Source organism: Plecotus auritus (assembly GCF_963455305.1).
Source record: "Plecotus auritus genome assembly, chromosome: X".
Lineage (NCBI taxonomy): Eukaryota > Metazoa > Chordata > Mammalia > Chiroptera > Vespertilionidae > Plecotus > Plecotus auritus.
In genome coordinates, this window is record NC_137784.1 from 44,619,328 (window position 1) to 44,632,771 (window position 13,444).

General features: G+C 48.9%; 1 protein-coding gene across 2 annotated transcripts in view; it reads right to left on the bottom strand.

The window, feature by feature from the left end:
- AMER1 (APC membrane recruitment protein 1) overlaps nt 1–11,799 on the bottom strand; it is a 53,863-nt gene extending 42,064 nt beyond the window's left edge. The window contains exon 1 of one of the 2 annotated variants that reach the window (XM_080652209.1): nt 11,683–11,799. The gene's annotated coding sequence lies outside the window, so the exon portion shown is untranslated. Of the gene's footprint in view, nt 1–11,524; nt 11,596–11,682 lie in introns of those variants that run through there. The other variant, XM_080652210.1, reaches the window with a different exon arrangement.
- Nucleotides 11,800–13,444: the final 1,645 nt, after the last annotated feature.

Consider the following 13,444-nt stretch of genomic DNA (forward strand, 5'->3'; position numbering starts at 1 on the left):
CAAAAGGTAGATAAACAACCCAATTAAAAAATGGGCAATGGACCTAAATAGATACTTTTCGAAAGAAGACAGAAGGAAGGCCAAAAGGCATATGAAAACATGCTCAAAGTCACTAATCATCTGAGAGATGCAAATCAAAACGACAATGAGGTACCATCTCACACCTGTCAGAATGGCTATCATCAACAAATCACCAAAGACAAGTGCTGGTGAGGATGCGGAGAAAAAGGAACCCTAGTGCAGCCACTGTGGAGAACAGTATGGAGTTTCCTCAAAAAACTAAAAATGGAACTCCCATTTGGCCCAGTGATCCCACTTCTACGAATATATCCCAATAAACTAGAAACACCAATTAGAAAGGAGATATGCACCGCTATGTTCATAGCAGCACAATTTACAATAGCTAAGATTTGGAAACAGCCTAAGTGCCCATCAGCAGATGAGTGGATTACAAAACTGTGGTACATCTACACAATGGAATACTACACTGTGGTAAAAAAGAGTTCTTACCATTTGCAACAGCATGGGTGGAACTGGAGAGCATTATGCTAAGTGAAATAAGCCAGGCAGAGAAAGATAAATATCACATGATCTCACTCATTTATGGAATATAATGAACAACATAAACTGATGAACAAAAATAGATCCAGAGACATAGAAACATCGATCAGACCATTAAACCTCAGAGGGAAGGTAGGGGAGGGTGGGGGTAAGGGGGGGGGAGATCAACCAAAGGACTTGTATGCATGCATATAAGCCTAACCAATGGACACAGACAACAGGGGGTGAGGGTATGAGGGTGGAATAGGGCAGGTAATGAGGGAATAAGGACACATATATAACACCATAATCAATAAAGAAATTTAAAATAAATAAGTAAACCTAGTGCAAGGCACAACTTTCTGGTCTAGGCTCACAATCCTCCAAATGTCCAAATTCCAGAGATGGAATAAAAAGGGGAAAAAGCTACCACCTACCCCTATCTACAACACATGTTCCCCCACCAGGACTGATGTATTCATTCCAGTCACTACAGCTGGTCAGTGGCTGGATCAGTGAGCAGGCTGCTAAAATCCAGTAACCCTTCCTTGAAAAGTCCATCACCACTATGTCCCTCCTGTATAAGTAGCCACTAGCAGACAGGGAGCCGGGATAAGGGAAGAGAGGCAGAACAGCTGCTAGGAGCCAGAGAGAGAGGTAAGCACCACTTGAAGTAGAAGCAGCTGTCTAGCACATCATCCCTATGATTGGTTGCTACCATAATAAGAGTCATGCATTCACCTCCAGTGGGAGACAATGGACCAGCACTGGGAGTGGAGATGACCTCATTAGAGGACCCCTCCTGGAGCCTTGATCCTGTTTGGCAAAAACTAATTTTGTACCTTGAACCTTTATTGGCTTGATTTGAATCATCAGTGTGATCAGGCTTCCATCAGGGGCACTCTGCAGAACTGAATACTAAACTTGGAGCAAGATAACGTCTGGCTAGGGGGGCAATGGTAAGATATGTACACATATAATACCTTAATAAAAAAATTAAATTAAATTAAATTAAATAAAAAAAAATAAAAAAAAAGATAACGTCTGGCTATGCAGAAAATAAAAAAGAAAAAAAAAACTCATCTGATACCCTCTCTGCAGAAATTTGTATTGCCATCTGCTCAGGTTAGGGTATTTTTCCTGTGTGACATATTTTTACATGACATTGTTCCAGTTTAGTCCTGCAACTGATAGCCCCAGTAGACAGTGCAGCCCCCATCCTGCAAATACATAATCATACATACACACACAACAACTCAAGAGACCTGACCCCAGGGTCTGATGGGTGCAGGGGCCCTATCATATATTTGACCACCCTACTTTCCAAAGAAAAAACTTGTTTTTACCTCAGCCCTGAAATTACTGTCATTATGGTGTGGGCATGAGAGATGGGGTGGCAGTAGTGCAGTTGTTTGTGAAACTGTATTTCCCTTTGTGGAATTCATGAAACAAACCTCTAATAACATTTGGTAAGTGATAGACATTGAACACAGTAATGCAAGGCGAGACAAGTAGGGGGAACTCCTAGCCCTTGCTTTTGGGAAATTCCTATGCTAACTGGTAGAGAAATCTATATGTAACAATCTGAAAGCACAGCATGATGCATGCCTAAAGGAAAAGCCCCTATTATGACTTAAGCTTTGGTGGAAGGTTATAATTCTTCATACCTTGTTATCATATCTCAGGATAAATTTGAAAGGCAAAAAGACAGACCCTGGGCTCAGAAAGCTACACTGAAGAGGAGACATTCAATCTGAGTAGAAATGGCAGTGATTTAGGGGGAGAGATGGGTGAGACTAGTAAGTCTGAATTGACATCAAGGAAGACCACAAGCCAAGTGAAAAATAGTATGGGCCTAGATTTCCTTGTGAATCAAAGGCTGAATTGTAATGCTGGGTTTAGAGCCACAGGGCAGTCCCTTTGGACCTTCTGCTGCCCTATTGCTGTGCTCCATTGGGGTAGAGGCCAGCCCACCGCTCTCTATATTATCCTCTTCCCTGCCACAGGCATCTGTAGTATGTTTTGAAAGTAACCATGGGCCACAGACTGGCATCCAGGCAATGCTAGGGGATCCTGAATAGGCCAGCGCACCCTCTGTGAAGTGGAGATCAAACCAGCTCTCCTATCTATCCCCCCCATCTACCCAGTCCACGGCAGTGGTGTGGGGGTTAGATGGGATAATGGACACCAAAAGCACTTTGTAACCTGTAAAGTACAGTGCAAATGAGAAAGACTGGCATTTCTGTTATTATTACCAACTTCCTGGTCAGGTCTCAGTTACTTAGGAAGTAGAAGACCATGTGTAAAAGGCCACTTCTTTGGGAGAGTAATTTACTGTAGGGAGCCTGAGGGACCACCTGTCTTGGCCTGCACTGAGGAGGAGCCAGGTGTGAGGGGATTTTAAAGACATGTGTGTGGATTTATACAAAGTCGTCTCCTGAGGGCAGTTTAAAAAACCCTGTGATTGTGTAGTTGGAATGAGTGAACTAGGGAGGATTGTGTCCTGGAACTGAGATTCTCGCCCTCTAGCTTCAGGCCTTCTTTCTACCGAGGTCGTCTTTGCTGGCAAGAGCCAGCCTTGAAATTGTGCTATCTCTTATTTCCCTGCCTAGTTCTTCCCAGGGCCATGTTCTCCCCATAGCCACTCACAGAGTCTCTGTCTGCTTTCCTCCAAGACAGTAAGACAGTAGGTGTCAGTAATGACAGTAGGGGGCAGTAGCCCCCTAACCCAGCCCCACCTAGCCACCTTTGGCTCCTTGCTACTGTCCTTGCTACCCCTCCAGGTCCCAGTGCTGTCCCTCAATGGGCTATGCTGCCTTTACTTAGGGCCATACAGTTCAATGTCCAGGGGAGTGAAGTGGGGCAGAAGGCAAAAGGGATATAGCAAGGGACAGATCTTGCAGATTCCTCAGGCTGGGACTGACTCCCATTTGCTTCCTGCCAAGAAAGTGGTCCTGCCAAACACAGGGCCCTGTAACGCTTAGGTTTTTCAACCTGTGTGGCTGTCTTAATTTCAGGTAGACTGTTGGGTTAAGGCAGTGGTCGGCAAACTCATTAGTCAACAGAGCGGCAAACCGCGGCTCGCGAGCCACATGTGCCTCGCGAGCCGCGGTTTGCTGACCACTGGGTCAAGGGAACCCTCTATGGCTAGTTTATGGCCCTGGGCAAAAGCTATTTGCTGCAGCTGCTGCTGTCATGGCAGGGTGTGGGCTGTGCCCATTCCTGCTCCCAGGGCCAGCTTCAGTCCATTCTGGGACCAGTGGAAGGCTGGCTACTTGCACAGAGCTTCTTCCTTCCCCCTCCTCTCAAAACACAGGCAGGACACCAACCACAAGTCTGTCTCAGGTACCCTTCTTGGTGAGGAGGAAATAGCTGCAGCCTGAGCTTTGTACTTTCCAGCCCAGCTTCCTGGGGCCAGTTCAGCCAACTTAGAGAAGGCCAAGTTCAAGGAAGAAGTAAGTGATTTATGCAGTAGCTACAGAGGCATTGCCTCAATAAGCCATAATTCCTCAAAACTCCTCCAAGCAGTTTTCCTGGGGGTAAGCCCACACTGGGCCCACCCTATCATTGTGCATGGAGATGGGCTGAGGAAGGAATGGAGCAGAATGAGGAAGGAATGGAGCCCTGCCACTGTCCTCCACCCCTGAAAGTCAGCCAGTTCTGCACTGTAATCAGCTCTGCCCGACCTGGGAGAAATCAGCAAGTTCTTTTAGTTTCCTCAACTGAAAAATGAAGCTATTGAGATGTCTACCTCTTAAAGTTATTGTAAAGAACAAAACCATTTGTACATTAAGTATCAAATACAATGCATTATATAGCAGAGATTAAAAAACATAGCAATGAATTTTTAAAATAGTTATTCAAATTCTAGTTGGACAATTTGTAGCATCAATACTACCTCAGGCAGGGTTGAGTAGGGTGCTTCCCAAGGCTCTGTGGATAAGTCACCAAACCACCTTGGACCTCAGTTTCCCCAAATGGTAAATGAAGGCAACCTTACAGGAGGCTTTAGTTTCTCTTTCAGCCGAACTTTGCTATTCAGGCACCAAAAAGTTGCCTCCAGTCAGCTACTGGCTCTCAACTCTGGAATATCTGGGAATTTTAACTAGCCCAGGCCAGAAAGGTCAACAATTCAAACTCAGCTAAAGTACCAATATCAAAGGAAATGCAAATTAACAGATATCCTGCACCCAATTCAGGGTACTTACCAGTTTATAAAGTGCTCCCTACTCCGGCAAGGCATGCACTATTTTCCCTTCTCAGAAGTTCCCCAGATGGAGGATGGTAACTCCTTGTCACAGAGAAGGAAACTGCCTAGGCTTGGAAAAAGATTTGCCTAAGGTCATACAGTGGGATAGTGACAGAGCCACAGCAGCTCCCAGGCCTCTTGAGTCCCATCCATGACATTCTGTGCTGGCCCCCAATCAAATGAGAAAGACTGAGAGCAAGGATTGTTGTGCAGGAGCACAAGAGCCATCATCTCCTCCTCCCCTCTCATCCCTGTCCCAGCCCAGCTGAACCTTTTTTCTGAAGCATTTCCAGTTGTCACTGGTTGCCACTGTTTTGGCCCCATCTAGCACATTCTAAAAACCCTACTGACCAGAATCCAAGGGCTGCCAACCCAACCAGTGGTTGCTCTCCTCATCAGCAACTTCCCCACCCCCACCCTCACTACCAAACCATGACACATGTTCCTTTACTCTGTTTCCCTTGGGAAATAAGCTTGAGGGGCCAAAACAAAGGTTCAAACAGAAACCTGCCAACTGGGATAAAGATGCAAAATTTGAGCTATTGTTTAAAGAAAATGATCTATGAGAATATATGAAACTTAATCACCCATTTCTAAAGCCCACAGACAAGGTCCACTCTCAAAACCATTTGCTCAGGGCCTGAAGGAGGGGATGCCTAGCTTGGCACCTTTTGGCAAAGCTGTAAAGGCTGCTGACAGAACCCCACCCAAGCTATCCCCGCAACAACCCCTCCACTAATTTTCAGCCTTTCTGTTGAGGGGCACCTCCTTTCAAGAAGGCATCCCACCAACTCTAGAGGCAGCACAGACCTCTCTTCCCTGCTCCTACTCACCCACCATCAATCAGTCTCTCAAATGAGTTATTAACATACTCAGCCTTGGGTAATTCATTCTGAAAAGCCTCAGTATGTCCATTCATCTCTTTGGGACGGACTCTCCTTCATCCTGTACTCACTACATCTACCACAGAACAGGAGCTCAAACAACACTGGTTCAGCTGAATTCCGATTCAGCCAAAGTTTGTTAGCCCAGAACTAAAATGCCAGCTTTATCCTTTACAGGCTGTGAGGTTTGAGAAAATGGTATAACCTGAGACTCAAATGCCTTATCTATAAAATGAAAATGCTACCTATTGTGCAGGGCTGTGGTAAAGATTCAAGATGATAAATGTAAAGGGCAACTGGCTCACTAAATACTGAGCAGATGTTCAATAACAGATCCTGGTGATGGACCTTCTTGCAGCCACTTTCTACTCTAGCTCCTCAGCTGCTACCCCATGTCCTCTAAAGATGACACAAGCCTTTTAGCTGATCTCCCTCTGGTCACACTGCATGCCATAAAGTTGAATTCCCACCCCTTGCCTCCCCCCTTCCATCTCATCCATCCTGCACACCCTTGCCAGATTCAGTTTCTTATAACCTTGATTTCAGCTCATCACCCTTCTACTTACTAAATTATTTCACACTGCCTACAGAATTTGGGCCAAACCCCTTTGCCTGACCTTCAAGATTTGCTTTCCCTGCATGCCTCCTCCAGGTTTCCTAGCCTTATTCCTCTGCCCCTTAGGTCCAGCCCCCAATACACAGGGGCTTCTTCATTCTGGGAGATGTGGTGACCCAAATATCACCTCTCCCAAGAAATAGGCTTTCCTAGTGTGTCTCCTTGGTGCCCCAACTTTCTCCTTAAGCTGCTGAGGTTCCCTGTCCAGCTTGCCTGGAATAACAGGAACTCTTAAGGCGACCTACTTACCACTCCCCTCTCAGGCTCCCAAACCTCCTTAGAGAGGAATGTATCTGAGATGGATGCCTTGCCTGCAGAGTAAGGCTTCTGCTACATTAGTACTAACACAGCAAGGGTAAGACTGGAGACAGGAGACAGGCACCACCCCCAGCCCCATCCCGGTTCAGATGTAAAAACAAGAGAGCAGTTAACCTCAGGCAAACAGATGTGATGAGGTAGCCAAAGGAAGCCTGCAGAGGAGAAAATAGGCAAAGTGAACAATGGAGACCCCTGACTTTCTTATGTATCTACTCCCATGTACAAACCATAAACTATGTGAGAGGCCAGTTAAGGCAACTGAGGCTTGACAGGGGACCAGGATCAGTGTGCTTTGAGGAAGAAGCCTTGAATTAGGGGATAGGAGCTTTGTGCTTCTGTGTAAATTGGGCAAATATCTTTGTTCTGGGCCTCAGTTTTCCCATCTAGAAACGGGAGATTGGACCAGGGGTCCACTTGCCCCAGGTTTAGTGAGAAGCTGGGGGAAGGGTAGTCCTGTGCCCACATTTATAGTACCTGCTGAGTCAGGAGGCTTGGTGGGGGCATGTGATTTTGGTGGTTTTAAGCTTTTCTGGGAGGCCTGGATCCCTGGCTCATTGAGCCCAGTGCACCGCTGCAAGACCAAGATGCACTGTGGCCCAGCTTTACTTTTCATGCCTGTACCCCACAACACTACCCAACATATCATACTTTCAAAATGCACTAGGCCTGTCCTGTGAATATTTTATATTTGTCCACAGAGGAGAGGTATCACAACAGGTACAGTCCAGCCCTCTTCCCCCTGAGAAAAGCTGCAGCCCTAATAGGGCAGGCTGAGGGTGCTGGCTGGAGAAGGGGGCTTAGTATGTGCTTGGAAGTCACAGGGGGAAAACCTGCAGGAGACGAAAGCAATGAAATCTCTACAACAAGAAATGCAGATCAAAGGGTCTCAAATGCCCTGCAATACTATCATGCCTGCCTCTTACTCTACCAAGATTCCTTGAGCCATTTTCACCATTGCCCATATTATCTTCTAATCCCAAAAGGAGAGGTTCAGGGGAGCAATGCACGCTCATTCAGCTGGCACCTGCACCTCTGCAGTGGTCCTGGTTTCCCTCCCTGCCTTGCCATGGATATACTTACACAGGCACAGGTTTGAAAAAAAGACCAAGGAGAGGAGATGAAAGGCTCTGTGATTATTTAATTCAGAGAACTGAAGTTGGAGAAATGGTTTAACACATATGAAACCTCCAATGGATTGTTGAGCAGAAGAGCAATGGTGCCAGTTGCCCTCAACTCCACCCCCAACACACACACACACACACACACACACACACACACACACACCACAGTTTAAGTATAGCATAAGAGGCTCAGATTAGCTCTGAGAACTTCCTGGCAGCAACATGGATAAAGTGATACAGGAAGACAATGAAATGCTACCTCTGGGGGTTTTACCTTTATCACCTATCTTATCTGCCTGGACAGGATTCCAAGCAGGGGAACTTATGGAATAACACTAGGAATGCCCTCTTCTAGCCTCAAGTAGCCTATCTGTAAATGAGGGGGCTGGAAGCCCCTTCTTCATTTTTGGTTTTGTAAGCAAGCCAGTGACCTGCCAGGCTTGCTGCTATTCTTCTCCTTCCCTATTCCCCTGGAGCAGCCAGCTGAGCATGGCTGTTCCCTCCTCCACCACCCTCACACACATTTTCTAAGAGTGTAAATGTAATAGTTCTTAAGGAATTTTTCACACCTCCATTATGCTAGAAGAGAATCATTGGACTGGCAATATCTTCCAACTACTTCCCTCCCTTCTGAAAGTTTTAACCCCCTTGACAGGCTGCAGACCAAATTCAAGAAGCACAAAAGAGTCATGTTAGGGGAGGAGGGGCTCCCAGATGCGGCCCCCAAGCTAACCCAACACCACTTCACTCTTGAGAAATGGGTGAGGTGAAATGAGGGGTTGGTTAATGAGATGTGTTTTGAATGGAGGCCATTGGACACAGTGGGATACAGTGGAAATAGCCACTGCACAGGAAGCAGCAGCCTATTCCCCTATTTCTACATGCTGTGTGACCTTAAGCAAGTCCCAGTTGGTTTCCAGGGCTCAGGATTCCCATATGTAAGCACATAAGTCTAAACTGGCACTCCATGAAGGCCTGTACAGCTGGAAGGAAGGGGATCAGCAGAGGCCTGAGGGATACTTAGGCTCCACCATGTTGGTATGTAGGCTCCAGGCTCTCTCCTTCGCCCTCCCCAACCCCCACAAGGCAGAAGGGAGACTGACATGGTACAACTTCCCTCTAGAGATAGCCAACCCCCCAGTTCTACTTCCAGATCAAAAGGTGGCCTCTTACCTGCCCAACATATGGCATGCTTCTAATCTTCATCTAAGACTTCACACTAAAACCCTTGCTAAAACCCCAATTTATTATGGCATCTTTACACACACACACACACACACACACACACACACACACACACCAAAACCTCCTAATTCCCCATTCTTTGATGGTCCCTTTCCCCATGATCAGATCCCCATTCGATACTCTGGCATCTGGGAAACCCCACCACTGGGCACCAAACGTCTTAGAGTCATACAATTTCAACCAGAAAATACCCAGTCACCTCACTTAACCTGCTTGCCAGCAACACCCCTCCTATTCCTCATTTTGCTTATACCATTACTCTTTGCCTTGTCAAACCCCTCTACTTTCTGGAAGCTTTCCGGGATGATCCCCCTGCATACAGAGATCTCCTATCTCACCATGTTTTGCCTCTAAGCTCCCGAGCCAGCATCCAAAAGTATGTGTGGTCTGGGGTCTGGACAGTCCAGATCCTGTGCTTGCTATTGAAGAGATATATCATGATTTTTGTTCTTATAGTTTCAACCCATCCCCCTTCTCTATCCTCATTAGGCATACTCAACAAATACCTGAACCTTGAGTATCATTTCTCTAATCACTTTCATATGGATCAGGACAAGTACAAGTTGGAGTGGTAAAGGTCTTCTTGAAAGCTCTACAAAGAAAGCAAGTCCTTCTGGAGCATTTCTTAACTGCTTTGCATTGCTAAGCTTTGATGGGGTTGTGGCAGAGTTCTGGGTTGCATTTACCCCTCTGAGGGGTTATGAGAGAACTCAACACATCCATGTTATCAGAGACAAAGTAGAGGCAGAGAAACTTAATTATAGCCTGCCTACTATTATAATTTAGGCCCCAAAATGCCCAAGGGACTCAGGCAGCTTGGAAGAGAGCTCTGAGAAAGAAGTCATCATGAATTGCAAGGGACAGGCAGGAAAGGCATTGAGAAGGCCCCAGAGCTAAAGCCAGAGAGGAAAGAGAACTTGGACATGTAGGGTGAGTGAGTTTGGGTATGGGGAAGAGCGTTAAATAGGTTTCATATGTTAGGTGGCTGTTGGTTGGAGGCAGGGTTGAGGGCTGGTCCAGCCCTGGGCTGAAGATGCCCAACTGCAAGTTAGGGGGTTTGTGTTGACACTGGTCAAGGTGGGAGGAGATGAGAGTAGTATGGTATCTGCAGTAATTGCAGGTGTCACAAAAGTCCCCAGCTGGCCTTCCTCCCAAATGAGGGATTTGCTGGGTCTCATTGTCTCCTCTCAAATGGTTCTCCACCCTCAGAGGTTGGTCAAAGGTCCATAAAGAGCCTACTAAGCTCCTGGGTTGCTCCCTCTCTCCTGCTTCTCAGGAAGGCCTAGAGTCCATTGCCAGAGGCACACCACCTGGAATGACTGGGCAGTGAAAGAATGAATTAAGGAAGGTGCACTGGGTGTGGGCTCTGCTGGAATCACCAGGTGTGGGGTGGGGATTCCAAAAGTTCAGTGCCCTCCACCCGCCTATACCCACACAGATACAGCAGTCAGCTGCAGAGGGAGGCTTTTTTGTGTGTGGGACAAGACTCACCTTAACTCTGCAGCCCAGGCCAAGAAGAGCCTGGCCAAAAGGAGGCCAGCTCTGCGTGTCCAGTACAGCTGCCAACTGGGGAGCCTGGACTGTGGTTGCATAGCAGGCATAGCCCCTCCCTCATGGCCAGGGAGCCTAGGCAAAGTCAGGCAGTTACCAATGTCAGAAATGTCTGCAGCAGACAATGACAGCGGCCTGGAGGGCTGGGTATTTTAAGAAACTGTGAAGTTGGAAGGTTTAGCTGCTTCTTTAGATCTCTCACAACACTTAGACGGTGTTTTCCCTACTACAAAAATTGCTTGCTCAGCCTCTGACACTGAAAAACCCCCTCCCAGCATCGTGCTTATCGTTATTTTTGAACAGGGGAGGCTGGAGAGAAAAAATGAGGCCAGTGCCTACCCCTCCCCCCCGCAACCCCCCAGTCCCCAGGGGAGAGGAGGCTCGGCCAGGGAGAAGACAAAGGGGCCTTGCAGTTCTAACCCAAGAACTACCTTGAGCTGCAGCTGTATCCCGAGGTCCAGCAAGAGCCGAATTGCCAGTATACTGGTCCGCCTGTCCCCAGGGGCGGGCGCCAGATGTGCCTGGAGGCCCAAGGGCAGGGGACACAGCTGGTTGGGGTCGCGAGGCCGAGCTTCTGTAGGGAAGTGGGCAGCTTACAGGACAAACTGAGATCCCCCAGAGAGGAGGTAAACAGTGTAGATACCCCAATCGGACCTAGACGAGCGCGTCTGCTTGGTCCACAGAGGGAAGAGGGAGGAGATGCGCAGAAAAGGAAGGGGAGGGGCAGCAGTCGGGCTGCTGGAATGAGCGATTCCAGCTAATGTGCTGCAACAAAGCTGCAGAGCTCCGGGCCTACAAAAGCACCTCTGAGGGTGCTGGCTGGCGGCTACCCTCCAGAGACTTGCAAGGCAGCACGTGCGGGCCTCCTCCCCGCCTCCCAGAGTACCCAGAGGCAGGGCCGAGGCTAGCCCGCCCGCCTGCCCGCCCTCTTCCCCCACCCCCACCCCCCCCACCCCCGCCTTGGTGGCCCACGTCCAAGGGACTTTGTTCTGGCCCTCACCGGACAGTCCTCAAAGCGGATTCCAAAGGGGAGCAGAGAGCGGCCTGGATGCCGACCGGCCCAGCCCTAGAGCTCCTCTCTGGGCGGCCAGACCTGAGCACGCGGGACTGCACCACACCGCAGGCTGGCGGAGCCTCCTGGCTACCCCCAAAGCTTACCCAGCCGGGTTCGTTTTCCAACCCGATTATTATCTGCTGCGCCGCCCTGGCCCCGGCTGTATCCTCGGCTGCCGTGGCTGAGAGCGCGGCCACCGCTGCTTCTGCCGCCGCTGTGGCTCCAGTCACCTCCTGCACTGGCTCCCCTTACCCAGACTCGGGGCAGCTTTCCGTGCCCCCTCCCCCGCAACTCCACAGCCACAGGGTGGAGTGTCCGCGCCCTGATTGGCAAGCATGTGGCCCAATGGCCAAGGTGGGAAGGCGTGCCTTGACCCGCCCACTGTTTTCCTCCCTACCTTTCTCTTTAAATGCAAATAAACCTGAGCTTGGTGTTGGCAGAGGACTAGGAGGGTGCAGAACCCCTCACTGGGACTCCTCACTCCCGCCCCAAGCCAGGCGAGTGGCTGCTTGGGGAAACCCAGAGCTCCTGGTGCCGATTCAGCCCCCAAAGGGCTTTCTGGAGCCCTGGAGCTCAGTTTCGGTTTTGTATGAGTCTCATTTCTGTGGTCGCAGTGCAATCCTTCTGTGGTGCCCTGGCTGCCACCAGGTAATTTATTCCAAAGCAAGAGACAGGCAGAGAGAGGCGGGTCAGAGTGGCTGGGGAGAGCCAGGGGGACCTGCAGAGCCCTTTGGAACCTCGCCAAGCTCAATCTTAAGGCGTGGAGAAGGCCCCGCAGCCCAGGCTTCCAGGCCTCTGAGAGGAGGGACTCACCTGCCAGGAAAGCCAATTGCAGTGCCTGCGACCCAGCTTCATCCGCCTCTTCAGCACACCAGGGCCTTTAGGGACCATAGACCAACTTCCATCCATTTACAAAGGGCCTGCTGCTGCCCAAAGTTGGGGAGGTGCATTCCCAAGGTCACCCAGTGCACCAGCGACAGGGCAGACTTGGAATTCAAAACTCCGGGCCCCTACTGTCCAGGGCTGCTTTCATTTTTCTTCTCTGGAGAGATCTGTTTTCACAGTTTGACCCTCATCTAAATTTCTCACCTTTCACAGAACTGGAGGGGATTCCCAAGGTCTACAGAGGCCCCTTCAACCTTTTAATGGTAAGCCAAGCTTTGTACAGTTTCCTGTCCCTGAAAAGTCTAGATATTGAGAACAAAAAAAATCTTGTCTGAGCCCAGACTGGAGGTCTCAAGGCTGAGGGCAGATTGAGGAGGCCTGTACTAGTCTTGCCAGCTGCAGAGTCTGGGATGTGGCAGGGGGCCAGCCTGAGCTTGGGTCTCTAGTTTGAGGGCCTTATGTGGCATTAGTGGCTGCCAGGGCCAGGTGAGCTGAGGCAACAAAGAATCCAGTCCTACTACTAGTTCAAGAATACCCAGAAAGCCCAGCCCTAAAACTCAGTGAATGTCTTCAAACAGATGTTGGGGAGGACATGCAGGGGATTAGATGGCCTTCCATTTTTGCATTGTAGGAGGAGTGTTCTCTGCTGCTCTACTGGGTCCTTTCTGCCTTGAAAAGATCCAGCTGCTACACTGGGAAGAGGAAGACTGCTATCTCTGCGTGTGTGGTGCACAGGAACTGACATTGCTGCTAGAGCTGGGATCTGGCTCCAGCTCTGCCTTAGACTTGAAGTATGACCTTGACCAGTCTATTTTATTCTCTGTGCCAGTCCATCACTCCATCTCCACAAGAAGAGGGTGAGGCTTGTCAAGCTCCTTGATCTCTTCCAGCTCTGACAATTCAATTCAATTCTTTCTATAATATTCTGTAATGTTCTATGGCCTTCATGACATTCTTTACATCTCCAACAAAAATCAGCAA